Source organism: Rattus norvegicus, chromosome 13, assembly GCF_021556685.1.
Source record: "Rattus norvegicus strain SHRSP/BbbUtx chromosome 13, alternate assembly SHRSP_T2T, whole genome shotgun sequence".
Classification (NCBI taxonomy): domain Eukaryota; kingdom Metazoa; phylum Chordata; class Mammalia; order Rodentia; family Muridae; genus Rattus; species Rattus norvegicus.
Window position 1 is genome coordinate 21,085,056 of NC_141546.1, and position 18,066 is coordinate 21,103,121.

Genomic DNA, 18,066 nt, shown 5'->3' on the forward strand with positions numbered 1-18,066 from the left:
CTGGGTTAGCACTTTCTAACTCCCCCAGCCAATAAAGGAGTTTAAACATTTAAATGCGGTTTTTAAACTGCATTTAAAGAATTAACCCATTTTGCCCCTCTCTGGTCTAAACCACGGGGTGCCAACCGGGACTTTAATTGCTTTCTTCTGGTGGGGTTCCAGACAGCTCCTCAGAAGGAAGGAGCGCACATTCCTGGCACCAATTGGCTAATTCAATTTACTTCAACAGCATTAGCCTCTGTCAGAATATTCATGAGCAGGGGAACCAGGACCCGCGGTACAGGCAGGAGGCAGCCACTCGGGCTTGGAAAAGCGCGAGGGAGGGGAAGAAGCGGACCGCGCGCCGGTCTTAGAGGACGGTGACCAGGAGGACCGGGCAGCTCTTTTCACCCTCCTGGCAGAGAGCTGGGGGCGCCGCTGGCATCAGCGGATTTGCTGCTCTTGTCATCAGCTCTTAACTCACAGTGATCACGCGGAGACTTTGGAAACATCCGAAGGCTGTAGAGCTGTGACACTTTTGACTTGGGGGGAAGGGGGGTGGGGCGGGGGCAGAGAGGCGAGCTGAAGCGAAGGGACTCGGCGGGACACCCGTTCGCCCAATGAGGAAGGCAGCGATGTGAGCTGGACACCCGCCACGGCGGAGTCTCAACATCTCCGGAGAGTCGCCGGCTGTGCCAGGTAAAGCTGAGGGCTCAGGTCGGTCCTCCTGCCTCTGTCCCCAGGCACCAGAGGTCACTCTGGGAAAGACAGGTGCACTATGCGCGGTCCAGCTCTACGTAGTGCCTTCCCCCCAACTCTCCGCTACCTAGGGGACCTCCCTGCTGACCAGGGTTCCACTTCCTGGGACTTTTTCGGGGAGGGGGGTGCAGGAAGGGATGTCCTCTGCTAGTGGATTGCGCTAGGTGTGGGAAAGCTGCTACGCAGTGGGACAGCCAGGCAGGTGGAGGGTGCTGCGCACTGGGATGTGCTTGCCTGGGTGATGGTGACATGGGGAGCGCGGGGTGCCAGGGAGCTTGACTTGAGCCCTTCGCTTCCCTTGTGGTCAGCAGCATCTCCTCCATACTGCCAAGTGAGAGGATGCCCGAGTCCCCAACGAGGTAGTTGTGCTCTGAGCAGAGGATCCCAGGCACGCACAGATCGGTCCTGACTCTGGGATGCGAGGCGCCCCCGCAACAAAGCTCAGCGGTAGGAGGAGAATGTGGTGTGGTGGTAACTCTCGTCCCTGCCACCTGCCAGACATCACCAACTCTCCGGATTTCCTGTCTCACAATCCTAGCAATCCCTGGGAAAGCTCTGAATTGTGCGCGGGTGGTTTGAGCTCTTCTGGTCTTGGTGGTGGTGTTTGGACAAAGCCCGAAGGTGACGGGCGAGTAAAAGGAGTCAGATAAGGTGAAACGTTCACATATACAAAGAAAACGCTTCCATCACGTCCCAGCCTGTCCTTAGCAATTAAGACGGACTGTAAGCTGGCCTCCAAGCTGTGGCAGCTGAATATGGGGGGAGGGGGGACAACTTCAAGGGGACACCGGAGTCCTTTAGTTATTTCCCGGCTTAGCCTACCTATGTACAGAGGCAGGAGTGGGGCTGGAACCCTGGCATCAGAGAACAGTAGAGTTAATTGCTGCATAGATTCGGAGTTTACTGTGGAATCAAAACGAGTATTAGTAACGTTGTTTTTACATACTTGGACTTCAGGAAGGATTTGGGTTGGGGACGTTGATAATAGTACGGAAATTGAGAAATGGAGTCTTAAGCAGCTATCCCTCGCATAATGTAACCAGACCTCCTCTAGTCTCTGATTTGTCTCCATCAAAAGAAAACAAATGCTCCAGAATTGTGATATCAGGGACCCTGCTGAGGACTGAATCTAACTGAGAACAGCACAAACAAGAGAAAGTCTTTACAATGGTGCAAGGCACTGATTCCCTATCCACTCACCTTCCTGTCTCTTCTCAAGGTGGAGGCAGAGCCACCCTGGACTCCACACTTGACCCAGCTTTCCCTCCCTGTGCAAGTCTGCTGCCTGGACTCCTCACTTGCTCGCAGTTGCAGAACACTTAGAGCCTTTTGCGTGTGCTCCCTCGCATGGGCAACCTTCCCTTTAGACTTAGGGGAAGCCTCAAGGACACCTGAGGTTGGTTTTTACCCTCTTGGCTTAGCCCTCGATTAGATCTGTTCCAGGGCACAGGCTTGGCCCTGCTGATGAAGCAGAAAATAAGGCAGGAGTGTGGACGTCCTGGCAGTTACTGAGTGCAGGAGATGAGGCTTCTGTGCTGCCCACATCCTTTTCTGCCAGAGAAGAAAGACAAATGTCGTGCAAGTAGGACATAGATAACCTGGAATCGAGCTCCTAGAGTCAGCTGCTCTGTGGCCGCTGACTTTGGGGTGACCTTTCCTGTGCTTCTGATTTCCCTTTGCCAAAGCCTTTCTAATGGGACTCTACTCACAAGATGGTCTAATTTTGTATTTTAAAAAGTGCTTTGAGCACACTGAGAAAGGACAGTCTATAAAACATGCAGTCTTAATGTTCTGTGAAAAGTTTGCTACCGCGCAGGTTAAGGAGGTACATTTTTAGCATGTGTGCCATGTGGCAGAGTGGCATTAAAATGGAAAAGCGAAGTACAATCATAAAAATGACTTAGCATTCTTGACATTCTTGTGCATACTGGTAGGAAAAAGTATCTTTAATTTGGGGAGAGTTGCTGGGGAATTTAATCAATGTTTGTACTACTGAACCACTCCCCTCCTACCTTTCTGCTCTGTAAAATTTTATGACCCAGTTGTCATCAGAGAGGTCCTATGACTGTTATAAGTGCTGCGGTTTGAGAGGAGAGATTGAGGATTGTTAGAGGAATGTCAATTAGGGTTTCAAGACTGGAGGTAAGGTGCAAAGAAGTTGAGTGTTTTAGAATGATGAGTGGACCCAGCAGTGGTTTTCCTATGTTCTCTGATTCACTGCATCAAATGGGTCCTTTTGCTACCTCTGTTAGGAAACTTCAAATCAGGGATTCTCAACCTGTGGTTTGCAATCTTTCTGGGGTCAGGTGATCCTTTCACATGGGTCGCCTAAGACCATGGGAAAACACAGATATTTATAATTATAGTTCTGAAGTAACAACAAAATTAACTTCATTATTGTGATCACCACAATATAAGCAGTTGTGTTAAAGGGTTGCAGCATTAGGAAAGTTGAGAACATCACTTTAAATGATGGTAGTGCCTGCTTCTGACTTTTGCCTTGGAAGGACTTCTTTTTTGCTTAAAGACTGGAACAGTCCCAGAGGACTCAGAAGTCTGCTTTCAGACCCTGGTTTGATTCTCAATTTTCCTCTCGCTCTGGAATTTCCAGTCTACAGCTGTTGATGAATTTAAATAAATAGCTGGACCTCATCAAGAGAGCCACTGAGAAACACTGATGTCTTCTGGTGACAAGGCTATAGAAAAGCCTTTGAGCTAGAAGATTAGGAGTTTAAAAATGAAAAAAGAAAATCTGATTTCTCTCTACCCATCTACCAGGTCTTATATGTTTCCCCTCATAGTATTGAGAATTGTTTACATTAGCATTTTATGCACTTATTTGTACAATCTTGAACTTCAAGTGTGGTTTGTCTAGTAGCAGTCTAGGAAGGAAGGAAAATGTACAGAGAGAGACACGGAAGGAAGAGCTGCTGTGGCTAGGGCATAAATCAGCCAGGATATATGGGGGGTGATGAGAATAGGTCTTTTCACCCGTAAAAAAAGAAGAAGTCCACTTTGGAAGAAAAAGAAGTCTGATTATTGGGATCCCAGCCTGAAACTCAGGCAGCTGATGCCGAGAGGAGCCAAAGGGTGGTTCTTCTTAGTTTAGAGACAGCAAGACAGCCTCTGCCAAAGACGGCTGTAAACACGGGATAAAGATTTCATTGTGGGGTGGTGTGACTGGAATAATTACAGCTAACTGTTCATTCTAACCTGCAGTGCCGCAATCAGAGCTGCAAAGCAACAGAAGTAAGAGCAACTGGGGACATAAGAAAGCGGCATTTACTACCTTCATCTGCCCTTCTCTCACTTCATGGTGGCACTTAGTGCTGGTTGGGGTGGAGAGAGTGGAGAGCTGAGACATCACTCTGTCCCCCTTTTACTCTGTTTTGACTGGGGACAAGATTTTTAACGTCTTAAAGCCAGCATATGACGCTATATTAGGAATGTGTTCGATATGTTCAATATTAATTAGAAAATATTAGGCTTTACTTTCATTGTCAACTCCATCAAAATATATAAAAATGTTACCAGACTCTGGCCATTCTTCAGCACTTTTCACAGGAATTTAAAGTTCAAGGAGAAATTTCTCCATTCTTGACATTTATTAATTTTCTCCTTTGAAGTGGATTTTGCACACAATGACTAATGCTATACATTACATCAAACATATACCCTCCTCTCTATTTACATCTGCAATTTAGAGGCAAAAGAAAATGCATTTTGAATGACCAACACCGTTTAAGCAACTGAGCAATTCTAGTTATTAGAGGCATAATAGACAGAAGTGGGGACCACAGATGGCAGGAGACCCTTAGTGCCCAAGACAGGCAAGTGGAGACACGTGCATTCATCAGAGAGCAAACTCCTGCAATCCTAATATTGGCAGAGGATATGGATCGAGGTTGCTTCTGTTTGAATTGAAAAAGGACTATCTTTAAGTGTCAGTGTTAAGTATAATTGTTCTGGGAATAAAAAGCACTGTTGTAGAGACAGCATAATGAAGTAAGATAAGGTCATGCAGTTTTGTGGAGAGAAATACTCAATTTATCTTAGATATTCATCTTGTCTCTTTGTTTAAGAAGGATGACAGTATCTTTACTAACCTTTAGGGTTTTTATCCACCATGAATCAAAAGGTATCAAACAGGCAGAACACTTGCTAGATGTTACAAAATGTAAATGGCTCAAAATATAGAACTATCTAGCTCTCAGCAGAAAAAAAATCTATTTCACGAAATGCACTTTCTATAGCAATTAAAAATAGAAAGTCACATTGCCACATTAAGTTATGGCAACAACCCATTTTAAAGAGGAATTTAGTCTTTTCACATTTAATTGCTATTCATGGCTTGCTGAGTAGTTTTCCAGAATAATCCACCATCTCTTGCTAACAGAGATGGTCTAGATGAGAACACTCCTAATTACACATGGACTGACAATTTTAGAACCCTGGGAACACTCTACTTAAAGCATTACTCAAGTACAACACAAAATAAAAAAGTCCCAACTCACTTCAAAGGATGTCTTAGCATTTCAGAGCTCATAAATCAGAGAGCATTGTGTTTGGAGGTTTATCAATGCTCAGTAAAGCTACGAGCCTTGACTGCTTTTTAAAACAAATAAAGCTTCTATAATATCATTCACTTCTTCTAGAAACATAAGCACTGGTCAGGTAAAGTCCCCTGCAACTATACTGAGGCCAACAATATACACAGGCGTGGCAAGAAGGCTGGTGGGTAAAGGTGCTTGCTGCCAAGCTTGATGCTCTAAGTTTGATGCCCTGGTTCCACACAGTTGAAAGTGAGACTGAACTTCTTCAGAAACTGACCTTCTGATCTTCATAGGTACCTGACATGTTATAAAACATACTTGGAATTCCTGAAATGATTTTTTGGGGCCTTTGGGTTTGGTTTGGTTTACAATTTTTAGGACAGTTTGGCAATCTGAGTTTAGAGCATATTCTGGGGAATGTAGTTATCTTTTAAGAAAAAAAGAGACATCTCTTATAAAAGAAATTATAGTTTTAGTTCCTGGCTTCCTTTATAGCTCCTAACTAGAATTTTACTTGTAGTATACTCTTAATAAATATATGATGGCTTATTGTTTTTAATTTTAACAAAGGTTTTATCCTCTGTAAGGTGTCCGGATACTACTCAAGTACTGTTCTTCTGAGCTACACTCCTAGCCCTCATTATTTTTTAGGAAACTTAAAGAGCTAAATTATATTTAAGGTATACAGTAAGACATTATAATGTGCATAAAAGAGTATCATCCTTACTTTGGAGAAACATAATGAACATCCCAGTCACCCCACACAGTTGTCCATCTTCCTATGAAAGAGCAGTCACCATCTACCGATTGGACAAAGGCATGCTACACTGTGATGCTCTAAACTAACGTTCAACTTTGAACTCATTTCGCTTCCACATTTCTATCTTTTGCTCTCCATCTGCCCTTACTCCAAGCCTTGCCCCTGGTGAATGATGATTTTATTTTCTTTCCACATCTCTCTCCTTCTCCATTGAGACAATTATATAAATGAGGTCATGCAATGTTATTCTTTCTCTGGATAGTGTATTTCACTCTGCTGAATGTTCATGTCCCTGCAAATATAGTTGAGGAATACATCTTCATATGCATGTGCCAGTTCGCTCACTCTGTAGCTATGCCTGAACTGCATTTGTACATTGACTGATGTGACTGGTGTGTCAGTAAACATGAATGTGAAACGGCCATTGCAAGGTGATGAGCTTGTTTCTCTTGGTATTCTCTCAGAAGAGTCAGGAACATACAGTGTCCCCATCTGGCTTCTTTAGGAAGTTCCATGCTCTTTTGCATGATGTGTATTTCACTCTACACTACTGACAATGATGTACAAGGATTCCCTCTTCTCCACACCCTCATGAACATGCCTTACCTTGTAATTTTCAGAAATTTATAATAGCAGGGCTGAAGTGGTGTAATATTTTGATAATCATTTCTCTGGTGATTAGAGATGTTAAACATCCTTTAAGCCTTTGACGTACTCGTTGGCTCTTTTTATTTCCTCCTTTAGAAAGATTATTTCAGTCCTATGTCTTCACATTAGGTTGCTTGAGTTCTTCATAATTCTTGGTCACTAACCCCAGTCTGATATGTGGTTTAAGATCCCCACCCTGCCCTTTCATTCCAGTGATGCTTTCCTTTATGTGCAGATTTTTAGTTTTGATAATTTTCTATAATGTAAGGAAAATTAAATCAATAGCATGTTCAAGTTATATGTATTTACTTTACTTAAACCTAAATTCCCTAATGGTCTTGGTTATTTTTAAACAAGCAAGATGTTCCCAATTGTCATAATCATCGCTAATGTTCTATAGTGAACATGGAGTAGATAAGAGAGTAGGAAATCTTGAAGTTAAATATTTTTATATTTTTAAATGTTTACTCAAATACTGAACGTAATTGCACTCACATAAGCTACCCAAAATGTGCAGTATCTCTCTGTAATAAAGGAGATACTATCGTTTGATGGTTTTTCAGTTGTCTGGCACCTATGTTTTAAGCACTGAATCCTAATTAGACCAATGATTACTAAGTATCTGTATGGTTTCTTGTATCAATTAATTATGGGGTAATTAATAAAGCAAGTACCTTTTCCATGACAAGGGCTAAAACCAATGGGCACACATGTTTTTCTGACACATGGCCAAATGTCAGGCTCAACTATAAAACTGTAGCCCTGCTTAAAACATCTGGAAGAACCAGAGAAACTCAAGGCTTGGCACTCACATGGTAAACCTGTGACCAACACTCTTCTACACACCTGCTCTAGCACTGCCTTACATAAGATAAGATACTTTATTCTTCCACTCTAAGGTTGAAAATCAGATGCTTCAGAGGAACTAAAACATCTGTAAGTAAATTTTATCCCATGTGTTAAAGGTCTGCCCTCATTTAAATGTTGTATGAATATGTTGGTCTTAGTATTTTCCAGAGAGCAGTACATAGTATAATATGTTGATATAATTGGGATAAAGAAGTCATGAGAAAGGCTGGACAGAATTACCATGACGATCCAATTACATCTTGTTCCCTGAGAAGATTGTTTACTAGGTTGTGGTTAAAGTTGCACAGAAAATAAGTCAAGTACAGCTTCCTTACTCTCTGCTTGACAACTTTGGGCAAATCAAATTCTGATTTCCATTTTCTACCAGTAGTTTAAAAGATAGCTTATAAAATGGAAAACATAATTTATTGAGTAGAAATTTCAAGTGTGCCTATTCCTAAATGTATTAGATAAATTTGTTTTAAGATATATGAATAAAATTAGTATTATACTACCCTAAAAAAGCAGTGCATCTTATATCATCCATGATTACTTCATTTGATGAAGTCAATGTTTAGCAAATATTTGTCCAATCTAAGTAAAGAGCCAACCTGTGGGGTTAGGGATTTAGCTCAGTGGTAGAGCGCTTGCCTAGGAAGCGCAAGGCCCTGAGTTCTGTCCCCAGCTCTGAAAAAAAGAACCAAAAAAAAAAAAAAAGAGCCAACCTGTATGTATTTGTTAATCATAATTTGTTTATAAACCAACAGATATAATATCATTCAATAATTTTCTAAGAAATTGGTTAAATGAATTTCACATAAAATAAACTTTATCTAGATTTGTAAAATGTTTTTATTTAATTAAAATTTCTCATACAATATCTTGTTTTTTATTGGATTTTTTAAATTTACATTTTAAATGTTATTCCCTTTCCGTGTTTTTCCTACATAAGCCCCCTATCACATCCTCCTCCTGTTCTTCTATAAGGGTGTTCGCTTCCCCATCTACCCCCCTGTCCCACACTCTGACATTCCCCTACATTGGGGGTCCTACTTTGGCAGAACCAAGGGCTTCTCCTTCCATTATTGCCTAACAAGGCCATCCTCTGCTACATATGCATCTGGAACCATGGGTCTGTCCATGTATAGTCTTTGGGTAGTGGTTTAGTCCCAACTCTGGTTGGTTGGCATTGTTGTTCTTATGGGGTTGCAAGCCGCTTCGGCTCTTTCAATCCTTTCTCTAATACCTCCAATAGGGGTCCCTTTCTCAGTTCAATGGTTTGCTGCTAGAATTTTCCTCTATATTTGACATGCCTTGACTGTTTCTTTCAGGAGAAATCTATATCCGATTCCTGTCAGGATGCACTTTTTAGCTTTATCAATCTCATCTAGTCTTGGTGGCTGTGTGTGTGTGTGTGTGTGTGTGTGTGTGTGTGTGTGTGTGTGTGTGTGTGTGTGTGTGTATGGCACATGTGGGGCAGGCTCTGAATGGCTGTTCCTTCAGTCTCTGCTCCAAACTTTGCATCCATAACCCTTCCTATGAATATTTTTGTTCTCCTTTTTAAGAAGGAGTGAAACATCCATATTTTGGCCATCCTTCTTCTTGAGCTTCCTGTGGTCTGTGGACTGTATCTTGGGCCATTTGAGCTTTTGGGCTAATATCCACTTATCAGTGAGTGCATACCATGTGTGTTTTTCTGTGATTGGGTTATCTCACTTAGGATGATATTTTCTAGGTCAATCCATTTATCCATGTATTTCATGAAGTCATTGTTTTTGATAGCTGAGTAGTACTCCATTGTGTAGATTTACTACATTTTCTGTATCCATTCCTCTGTTGAAGGGCATCTGGGTTCCTCACAGCTTCTGGCTATTATAAGTAAGGCTGCTATGAGCATTGTTGAGCACACAACCATAGAGGAGTGTTCTTCTTTCTCCACGTCCTGGCCAGCTTCTGTTATCACTTGAGTTTTTGATCTTAGCTATTATGACAGGTGTGAGGTGGAATCTCAGGGTTCTTTTGATTTGCATTTCCCTGATGGATGTTGAGTTTTCTTTAGGTACTTCCCAGCCATTCAATATTCCTCAGCTGTGAATTCTGTGTTTAGCTCTTTACCCCATTTTTAACAGGGTGATTTGGCTCTCTGGAGTCTAACTTCTTGAGTTCTTTCTATTTTTTGGATATTAGCCCTCTATCAGATGTAGGATTTTAAAGATCTTTTCCCAATCTGTTGGTTGCCATATTGTCCTAATGACAGTCTCCTTTGCCTTACAGAAGCTTTGCAGTTTTATGATGTCCCATTTGTACATTCTTGATCTTAGAGCATAAGCCATTGGTGTTTTGTTCAGGAAATTTTCCCCAGTGTTGGAGACTTGTCCCCACTATTTCTTCTATTAGTTAGAGTGTATCTGGTTCAGATACAGAGTGGAGGTCCTTGATCCACTTGGACTTAAGCTTTATACAGGGCAATAAGAATGGATCTATTTGCATTCTTCTACATGCTGACCTTCCAGTTGAACCAGCACCACATGTTGAAAATGCTAACTTATTTCCATTGGATGGTTTTGGCTACTTTGCAAAGACCAAGTGACCATAGGTGTGTGGGTCCATTTATGGGTCTTCAATTCTGTTCCACTGATCTACCTGCCTGTCTCTGTACCAATACCATACAGTTTTTAGCACTACTATTTTGTAGTACTGCTTGAGGTCCAGGATGGTGATTCCCCAGGAAGTTCTATTATGGTTGAGTATAGTTTTTGCTATCCTGGGTTTTTTATTATTCCAAATGAATTTACAAATTGCTCTTTGTAAGTCTATGAAGAATTGAATTGGATTTTTGATGGGGATTGCATTGAATCTATAGATTGCTTTTGACAAAATGGCCATTTTTACTATATTAATACTTCCAATTCATAAGCATGGGATTTTTTTCCATCTTCTGAGATCTTGTTCAATTTTTTTTCTTTAGACACTTGAAGTTCTGGTCATACAGATCTTTCACTTGCTTGGTTAAAGTCACACCGAGGTATTTTATATTATTTGGGACTATTGTGAAGGGTGTCATTTCCCTAACTTCTTTATCAGCCTGTTTATCCTTTGAGGAGAAGGCTACTGATTTTTTTAGTTAATTTTATACCCAGCCACTTTGCTGAAGTTGTTTATTGGGCTTAGTAGTTCTCTGATGGAACTTTTGGAGTCAGTTAAGTGTACTATCATAGTGACATTTTGACTTCTTCCTTTCCAATCTGTATCCCTCTGACCTCCTTTTGTTGTCTGATTGGTCTGGCTAGGACTTCGAGTACTATATTAAATAAGTAGGGAGAGAGTGGGCAGCCTTGTCTAGTCCCTGATTTTAGTGGGACTAAACAAGTTTCTCTCCATTTAGTTTAATGTTGACTACTAGTTTGCTGTATATTGCTTTTACTATGTTTAGGTATGGGCCTTGAACTCCAGATCTTTCAAGGACTTTTATCATGAAGGAGTGTTGAATTTTTTCAAATGCTTTTCAGAATCTAATGAAATGATTATTAGGTTTTTTCCTTTGAGTTTGTTTATATGGTGGATTATGTTGATGGATTTCCATATATTGAGCCATCTTCCATCCCTGGGATGAAGCCTACTTGATCATGATGGATGATTGTTTTGATGTGCTCTTGGATTAAGAGTACAAGAATTGTATTGAGTATTTTTGCATTGATATTCATAAAGGAAATTGGTATGAAGTTCTCTTTCTTTGTTGGATCTTTGTGTGGTTTTGGTATAAGCGTAATTGTGGTTTCATAGAAGAAATTTGGTAGTGCTCTGTCCATTTCTATTTTATGGACAAGTTTGAACAATATTGGTATGAGGTCTTCTATGAAGGTCTGATAGATTTCTGTTCTGAACCCATCTAGTCCTGGGTTTTTGGGTTTTTGTTGTTGTTGTTGTTGTTGTTGTTGTTGTTGTTGTTGTTGTTGTTTGGGAGACTTTAAATAACTGCTTCTATTTCTTTAGGAGTTATGGGGTTGTTTGGATGGTTTATCTGTTCCTGATTTTTCTTTGGTACCTGGTATTTGTCTTGAAAAGTGTCCATTTCCTCCAGATTTTCCAGTTTTTTTTTTTTGAATATATGCTTCTGTAGTAGGATCGGATGTATTTTTGAATTTCCTCAGATTCTATTGTTATGTCTCCCTTTTCAGTTTTGATTTTGTTAATTTAGATACATTCTCTGTGCCCTCTGGTTAGTCTGGCTAAGGATTCATACAATACCTTTTTTTGATTGTGTTTTCTCCTCCTCCATCTCTTCTTATCTCTTCACTCTCCTACCCATGGAACTTCATGTTCAAACTTTTCTCAAAATCCAAACAAAAGAGGAAATCAAAATAAATAACAAAAACTACCAAGACAAAAATACGTCCAAATAAAATTGAATGAAACAAAAAGTCCACAAAGTGCTAAGCCACTTGTTTATGTTGCCCAACTTCTGTATGTGGATCCTACCCTAGAATGCGCAGACATACCCTGTGATACTTCATTGCCTTTAAGTAAAACTGATGGATGTTACAAAAATTTGTGTTCATTCCATGTACAAACTTCTATATTCTCTTATATTTTTGACTTTTTACATATTGTATCAGAGCATTGAAGGTTGGGTGACTAATAGACAACAGAAATTTAGTTTTTATAGACGTAAACACATCAGGATGCTGGCATGTTGGATTCTGCTAAAGGCTGCAGACTACTCTCTTTTTTTTTCTTGTATTCCACCACTACTGAAAAAAGTACTTTCCAGATATTCTTATAAAAAAACGAATTCCATTCAGAAGAGTCTCACATTTGTGATCCAGTTACCACCCAAGACATTTACTCTGTATACCATCACACAGAGGAAGATGAAATTTCAGCCTGGGAATTCCAAAGTTCATAAACATTTGGCCCATTGCCGTAACACATCAAATTCTAATGCAATATCATTTCTGAGCTTTCTCCTTTGCAAACTCCTTGAGTTGACACAGTAGAGGCTTTACTTGGCATACATATTTGCACAATCATCATCATTACATCACTGAAAGCAAGTAGTTAACAGTCTGAGTCATGTAGACTTTGGGGATAACTAAATAAGAGTGAACATCTTTGGATATAATTTCTAAAAAAAGCAATATTTCTCAAGAATATTCATAACTAAAGATTAAGTAACATTATAGCATTGTCATGTTTACCAAATTCTGTGTGAAACACTTTACATCGTGTGACCAAATACATCTCAGTTGACGTTAGTTTTGAAGTGTTTCAGTTGCATTACCTATACCTTAGCCTGCACTCTCAATTATAGGATAGTGGAAACATCTATTTTAGTCTAAAAATGTGAGTCATACTCATTTTTGGAAATAAAAACCTTGAGTAGTCATTTAAAAATTAATCCATTTGGAAGTTCAGCCACTCATCTTGGTGGACAATTTCAGGAAGCTAAGTATAAAGGACAGAGGACATCGTGTCATTTCTGGAGCTAGCTAACATTAAACAAACAAACTGCACAGGGTTGTTTCTTTAAACACACAAAAAAATGTAATGTACTATGGTACTTCTAAATATTCACTCATGTCAAACTAAAATGTATGACATCAAGCAAGAAAGAAAATACAACAATAACAATGATCACCTAATAAGTATATTACTTCTGGTTGAAATGCTATGTTGAGAGTCTTCTGTATATTACTATCATACTACACATGTCGAAACAAAGGCACAAGAGACTGTGCAATGTAGGCATGTTTCCAAAACAAGACCCAAGACCCAATATCATCAAACTACTCAGTTGCACTGCCTCCTTCTAGTAATGGTTCTCAAAGCCCCATGGCTGCTCACATTTCACCACACTAATTTTCTCGTAGAGAAACCTTTTCACTAAAGACCATGTATCAGTGTCCCTATCTACATGATAATAATGCCATACCATTTGGGATAATCAACTGCCCACAATCATTGCCAAAAATGTTCCCAATGGTCAAAACTATACTAGTTGAGAGCTATTCCATGCTTGCATATTAAAGATATAAAGTTTTCAATTTGAGAGTGACAATACCCAATTTTCAAATCCTAAATATTTTTGTAACTATACTAGACATATTATATGTTTGTAAAATGATTAGATAATTCTTTGGAGAAAAATAATTGTCAACCTACCTTCATTAAGACCAGGTTTCTCCTGAATAAGCTCATGGAGTCCCAAATTGACTGGAAAATGGTTGAAAACTGAAACACAGTTTTCTTCAAACTAATTAGTAGATGATCTATTAGAAACTTCTAGGAGAACACCTTTGTGTTCCTGAGGGTGATGTCTGCCAAAATGCTGAAAAACTTTTTTCTCCATGCTAGTGATGGAACCCAGGACCATGTATGTTCATGCTGCTGACACCACCTCACGTTTCCTGTTCTAACATTTTTTAACCAGAGTGTCAGTATGTTATAGGTTAGCCTAGTCTAGCCTGAAACTCACAATCCTCCTGCCTCTGCCTCACTAATGCTACAGAGTAAATTATTTGGTTTTTGAGTATTGTACTGGGGAGCAAACCAAGGACTCCATGTGTTTTATCACTTTCATCTTTCCACAACCACAAAGTGGGAAAGAACCCAGAGTCCCGTGCATTCTATGTAAGCACCACCATTGAACTTCATCACCAGTCCCTAGGAATACATAGTTCTTCAATGAATCAATGAAGTCATGGTTAGTTTAGTATAGTGTTTTGATGCCCTGTTGTAGGCGCCTGTCTAACATTATCACATATTACACTTTAATTGGTGTCATGTTTGTGCACATTATTATATGACAATCATAGTTACAATTTCTGTGAAACCAGAATGATAATACACTAGATAAAGATGTAGGATCGAAGAGGCATGTGCTACGCTTACCAGGATGAAATGGAACCCAGCCACCTGCCAGTGCAGAAAACGAACGGCATCCACATGGAACTTGAAGGGGCACATAAAGCACACTCAGCTGCAGAAGGAATTCTCATAATCAAGTCACAAAGTACTTGCTTATTTCATATTTCTAGCGATGAGCTACTATGCTCTGATTTTGGCCAAGGTGCACTTGCTATGATCCGTTCCATTCTTCACATTCTCCTTGGGTCATAATATGGAAATGACCACCACTGGGAAGGGTCCTATAACGTGTTCTGATGAGACAAGGTTGAAGGTCTTCAAATGGAAAAGCTGACATACAGCACACTGTAAAGAGCTAAAATAGGCATCTTCAAGTATCAGGGATCTCCTCATTTAAAAACTAAACCAATTTATTCTGTATGCCCTTGCAGGCCTGAACCATGATTACTGACTAAAAATGTTTGGAAGCATATTTTATCTCAGCACAGTGATGAACTTGCTAATGATGAATTGTTCTGAGCTAGAGAGTAGAGAGGTGGCAGTGATGGCAGCAGCAGCAGTGGCAACTGCCTCCAAGGGTACAAGCATTGGCAGGAGGAATGGACCAGAAATTTCCATGTCATTTTCTGGCACTCGGTGTGGCCAAATAGTTTTTGCCTTAGAAGTTATTGGTGAGCTTGTAATTTACTTATATAATTTTATTGAGAAAAGCAATATCTACTATTTTCACCAGTCTACATATTCAATTATTGGGGATATGTAGGGCGGCAGACTGTGAAAGGTATCCTGATTTTTGTTCGAGATAGGTCCAATCTCTGTGGACCTTAAAAGGGAAGGCAAGAGCATTCCCAGTCTCCCAGAAGATCAGGCCCTTCACATAGCTACAGCCGGGACAACTCCATGTAGAGAGCTTAGAGACAGAGCAATCATGTAGGGCAATGCCCCAAGCCCCTCCTCCACAGGTGAGGGAGTGATCACAGGTTACAAAGGCTAAAGACAGATTAGTCACATAGGGCAACGCCTCAAGCCTCAAGCCCCTCCTCAACAGGTGAGGACATAAGGACAAGTCATGTAGACTCCAGACAGATCAGTCACATAGAAGCAGGGCCACGCCCCCAAATATGTAGATGAAGTATTCCCAGGCTCTCAAGCCAAGAAATAGGAAGTACCCACTGCCAGACCCTGACCTGTCCCAAACCTGTATTTAAGAATACTATACAGAAAGATGAAAGCTGTGCAGAAATTATTCCATCATCTGAGAGCTTCTGTCATAAGAGCTTTAACACCTTCACTTGGGGAAGAGATCTGCTCTCCAGAAATCACCAGAGGCACCCCTTCACCACTTGCCAACTGGTCAGTCCCCTGCTGTCTCAGTCCTGCCAGAAACAGAGGTGGAGCAGCACTAGGAGCTGAAGCCCTTCCCCCTCCCTGCCAGAGATCTCTACCCTTCTCCTAAACCTTTGCACCTAGCCTGACCAGAAGGTCTCCATGGAGAGCCACCAGAGTGCTGCCCCACAAGGATAAGTGTAATAGAGTAAGCACGATGGAGAGCCTTACCAGATGCTACCAAGAATAAGGATCTCTCAATGATGAAAACCATTGCAAAAGAACTCCATCAGCTAGATCTCATGTATTTTTGAGAAAAAACTAGATGAAGTTTTGGGAGACAGCTCAGTGTGTAAAGAGCCGACACCAAAGCCTTAGTTAAACCCCCAGCACTCACATAAAGCCAGATGGAGTTGTGAGCATCTGCAATTCAAGAATAGTAGGGGAGGCAGGAAAGTCCTTACAAATTTTCAGATTAGCTAGCTTGTAATAGTTGGCAGAAAGGGTCACAGAAGACCCTTTTTGAAATAAATCAGAAAGTGACACGTCCTCTGCCCCTCCACATGTTCTTCATCATTATGCTGAGACAAAATATGCTTCCAAGCATTGTCTGTTCAGTAACCCTGGTTCAGGCCTGCAAGGAAGTTCAGCACAAAGGGGTTTTCTTTTTTTAATGAATAGGTCCCTGATACTAGAAGATGCCTACTTTTGTCCCTTTCAGTCAGGAATATGTCAGGTTTTCCATTTGAAGACAAAACCATTTCTCATATGAACAACACGCCCATCACAGTGCACACATGCCTCTGCCCTTTCACACACATACACATTAGTCATGCACACATTTATGGAATAAGAGAGCAAGTCACTCACAGAGGAGTTAAGTCACTTTCTCAGGAGCTCATAGCTAATGATTTTAGCCTTATTAATCGAACCTGTTTGAAGCTAAAATCTCTTGTCAACTACTACAGTATACCACCTCATCTGTTCAGCAGAGATGCACGATCTTGTTTTTTTTTTTTTTTTTTTCGGAGCTGAGGACCGAACCCAGGGCCTTGCGCTTCCTAGGCAAGCGCTCTACCAACTGAGCTAAATCCCCAACCCTGAGATGCACGATCTTATTTGAAATGTTGGCAATTTCCAGAATTTGAGACATATGGCTACTTATGCAAATACTCAAAACATCTTCCAAAGCCTAAAATACATCATTTCAAAATTACTGCTATTTTCTATCACAAATGATTCTGCTCCATTCAAACAGTTCAAACCGTCTGAGATTGATGTTGTGTAAATGAGCAAAACATGACTCTTGGTGCCTATTTAAATGTCTGTAAAGGAAAGACTGACACTGGCATTTTGATGCAGTTCTGAAAACCTGGGGTAGAGAAGGTCTCCAAGCTGCAAAGCACATGAAGCAAGATTCACAACTTTCATGACGACAAACCCAGGAAGTCCTCACAGTCATCCTGTTGGTGTCTCCTATGTCATTATATATTTCTCTGACTTTTGATCATGACTGTCATACTGGGTTACCTTCTATTTGATGATTATCTCATTGCATATTTCAAGAAGCAAACTGATTTTAAGAACTATTTTTTTTTCCCAGGTTGGGGAGATGGCAGAGTTGGTAAAATACTCGCTATGTCACTATGAAGGCCTGAGGTCAGCCACTCAGAATCCATATAAAAAAAGCAAACAAAGTGCCTCACCCCTGGAATCCTAGCACTTTGACTCTGAAACATGAGGATCTCTGGGCCAGCCATTCTAGCCATCGGCAAACTTCGGGTTCATCAAGGAAATCCTCTAGAGAAAATTCTGAAATTTTGCTTTCAAAACAAAGAAACAAGCAGAAAACAAGAAACATTATAAGAATGTACTTTTGTTTTAATCCTACGTGTAGGGATGTGGGGTTGCTTTGGACTGTCTGCAGCAGCTGACCATGACTCTCTTTATGCTCTAGCAGAGACATGGTTCTGCAATTTGGAGATGTGTGGAATTCTGGAAAGATTTCAGAGGGCGTATGAACATTAGAGTCTGGAGAGGCAGGCTTGGTGGTTGGTGGTTGGCTTTGTTTTTAGGGGGGAAGGGTGGCTGCAGTTACTTATTAGTCACGCTCAAAGAAAGAAAGAAAATTAGATTCAAGGATCTCTCTCTCCCTCTCTCTCTCTCTCTCTCTCTCTCTCTCTCTCTCTCTTTCTCTCCCCCTCTCATCCAATGATAGGGAGTTAAACTTGGGGTGGGTGATAGAATGTGGGAAAAACAAGAACCCACAAATTAGCAAAGACCTGCTACAGAACTCTGTCTCAAAAAATGAGATGAAGAGCATTA

General features: G+C 40.7%; 1 protein-coding gene across 1 annotated transcript in view; it reads left to right on the top strand.

Moving 5' to 3' along the window:
• Positions 1-296: 296 nt before the first annotated feature.
• Cdh20 (cadherin 20) overlaps positions 297-18,066 on the top strand; it is a 282,518-nt gene continuing 264,748 nt past the window's right edge. The window contains 1 exon segment of the mRNA NM_001012748.2: positions 297-678. The gene's annotated coding sequence lies outside the window, so the exon portion shown is untranslated.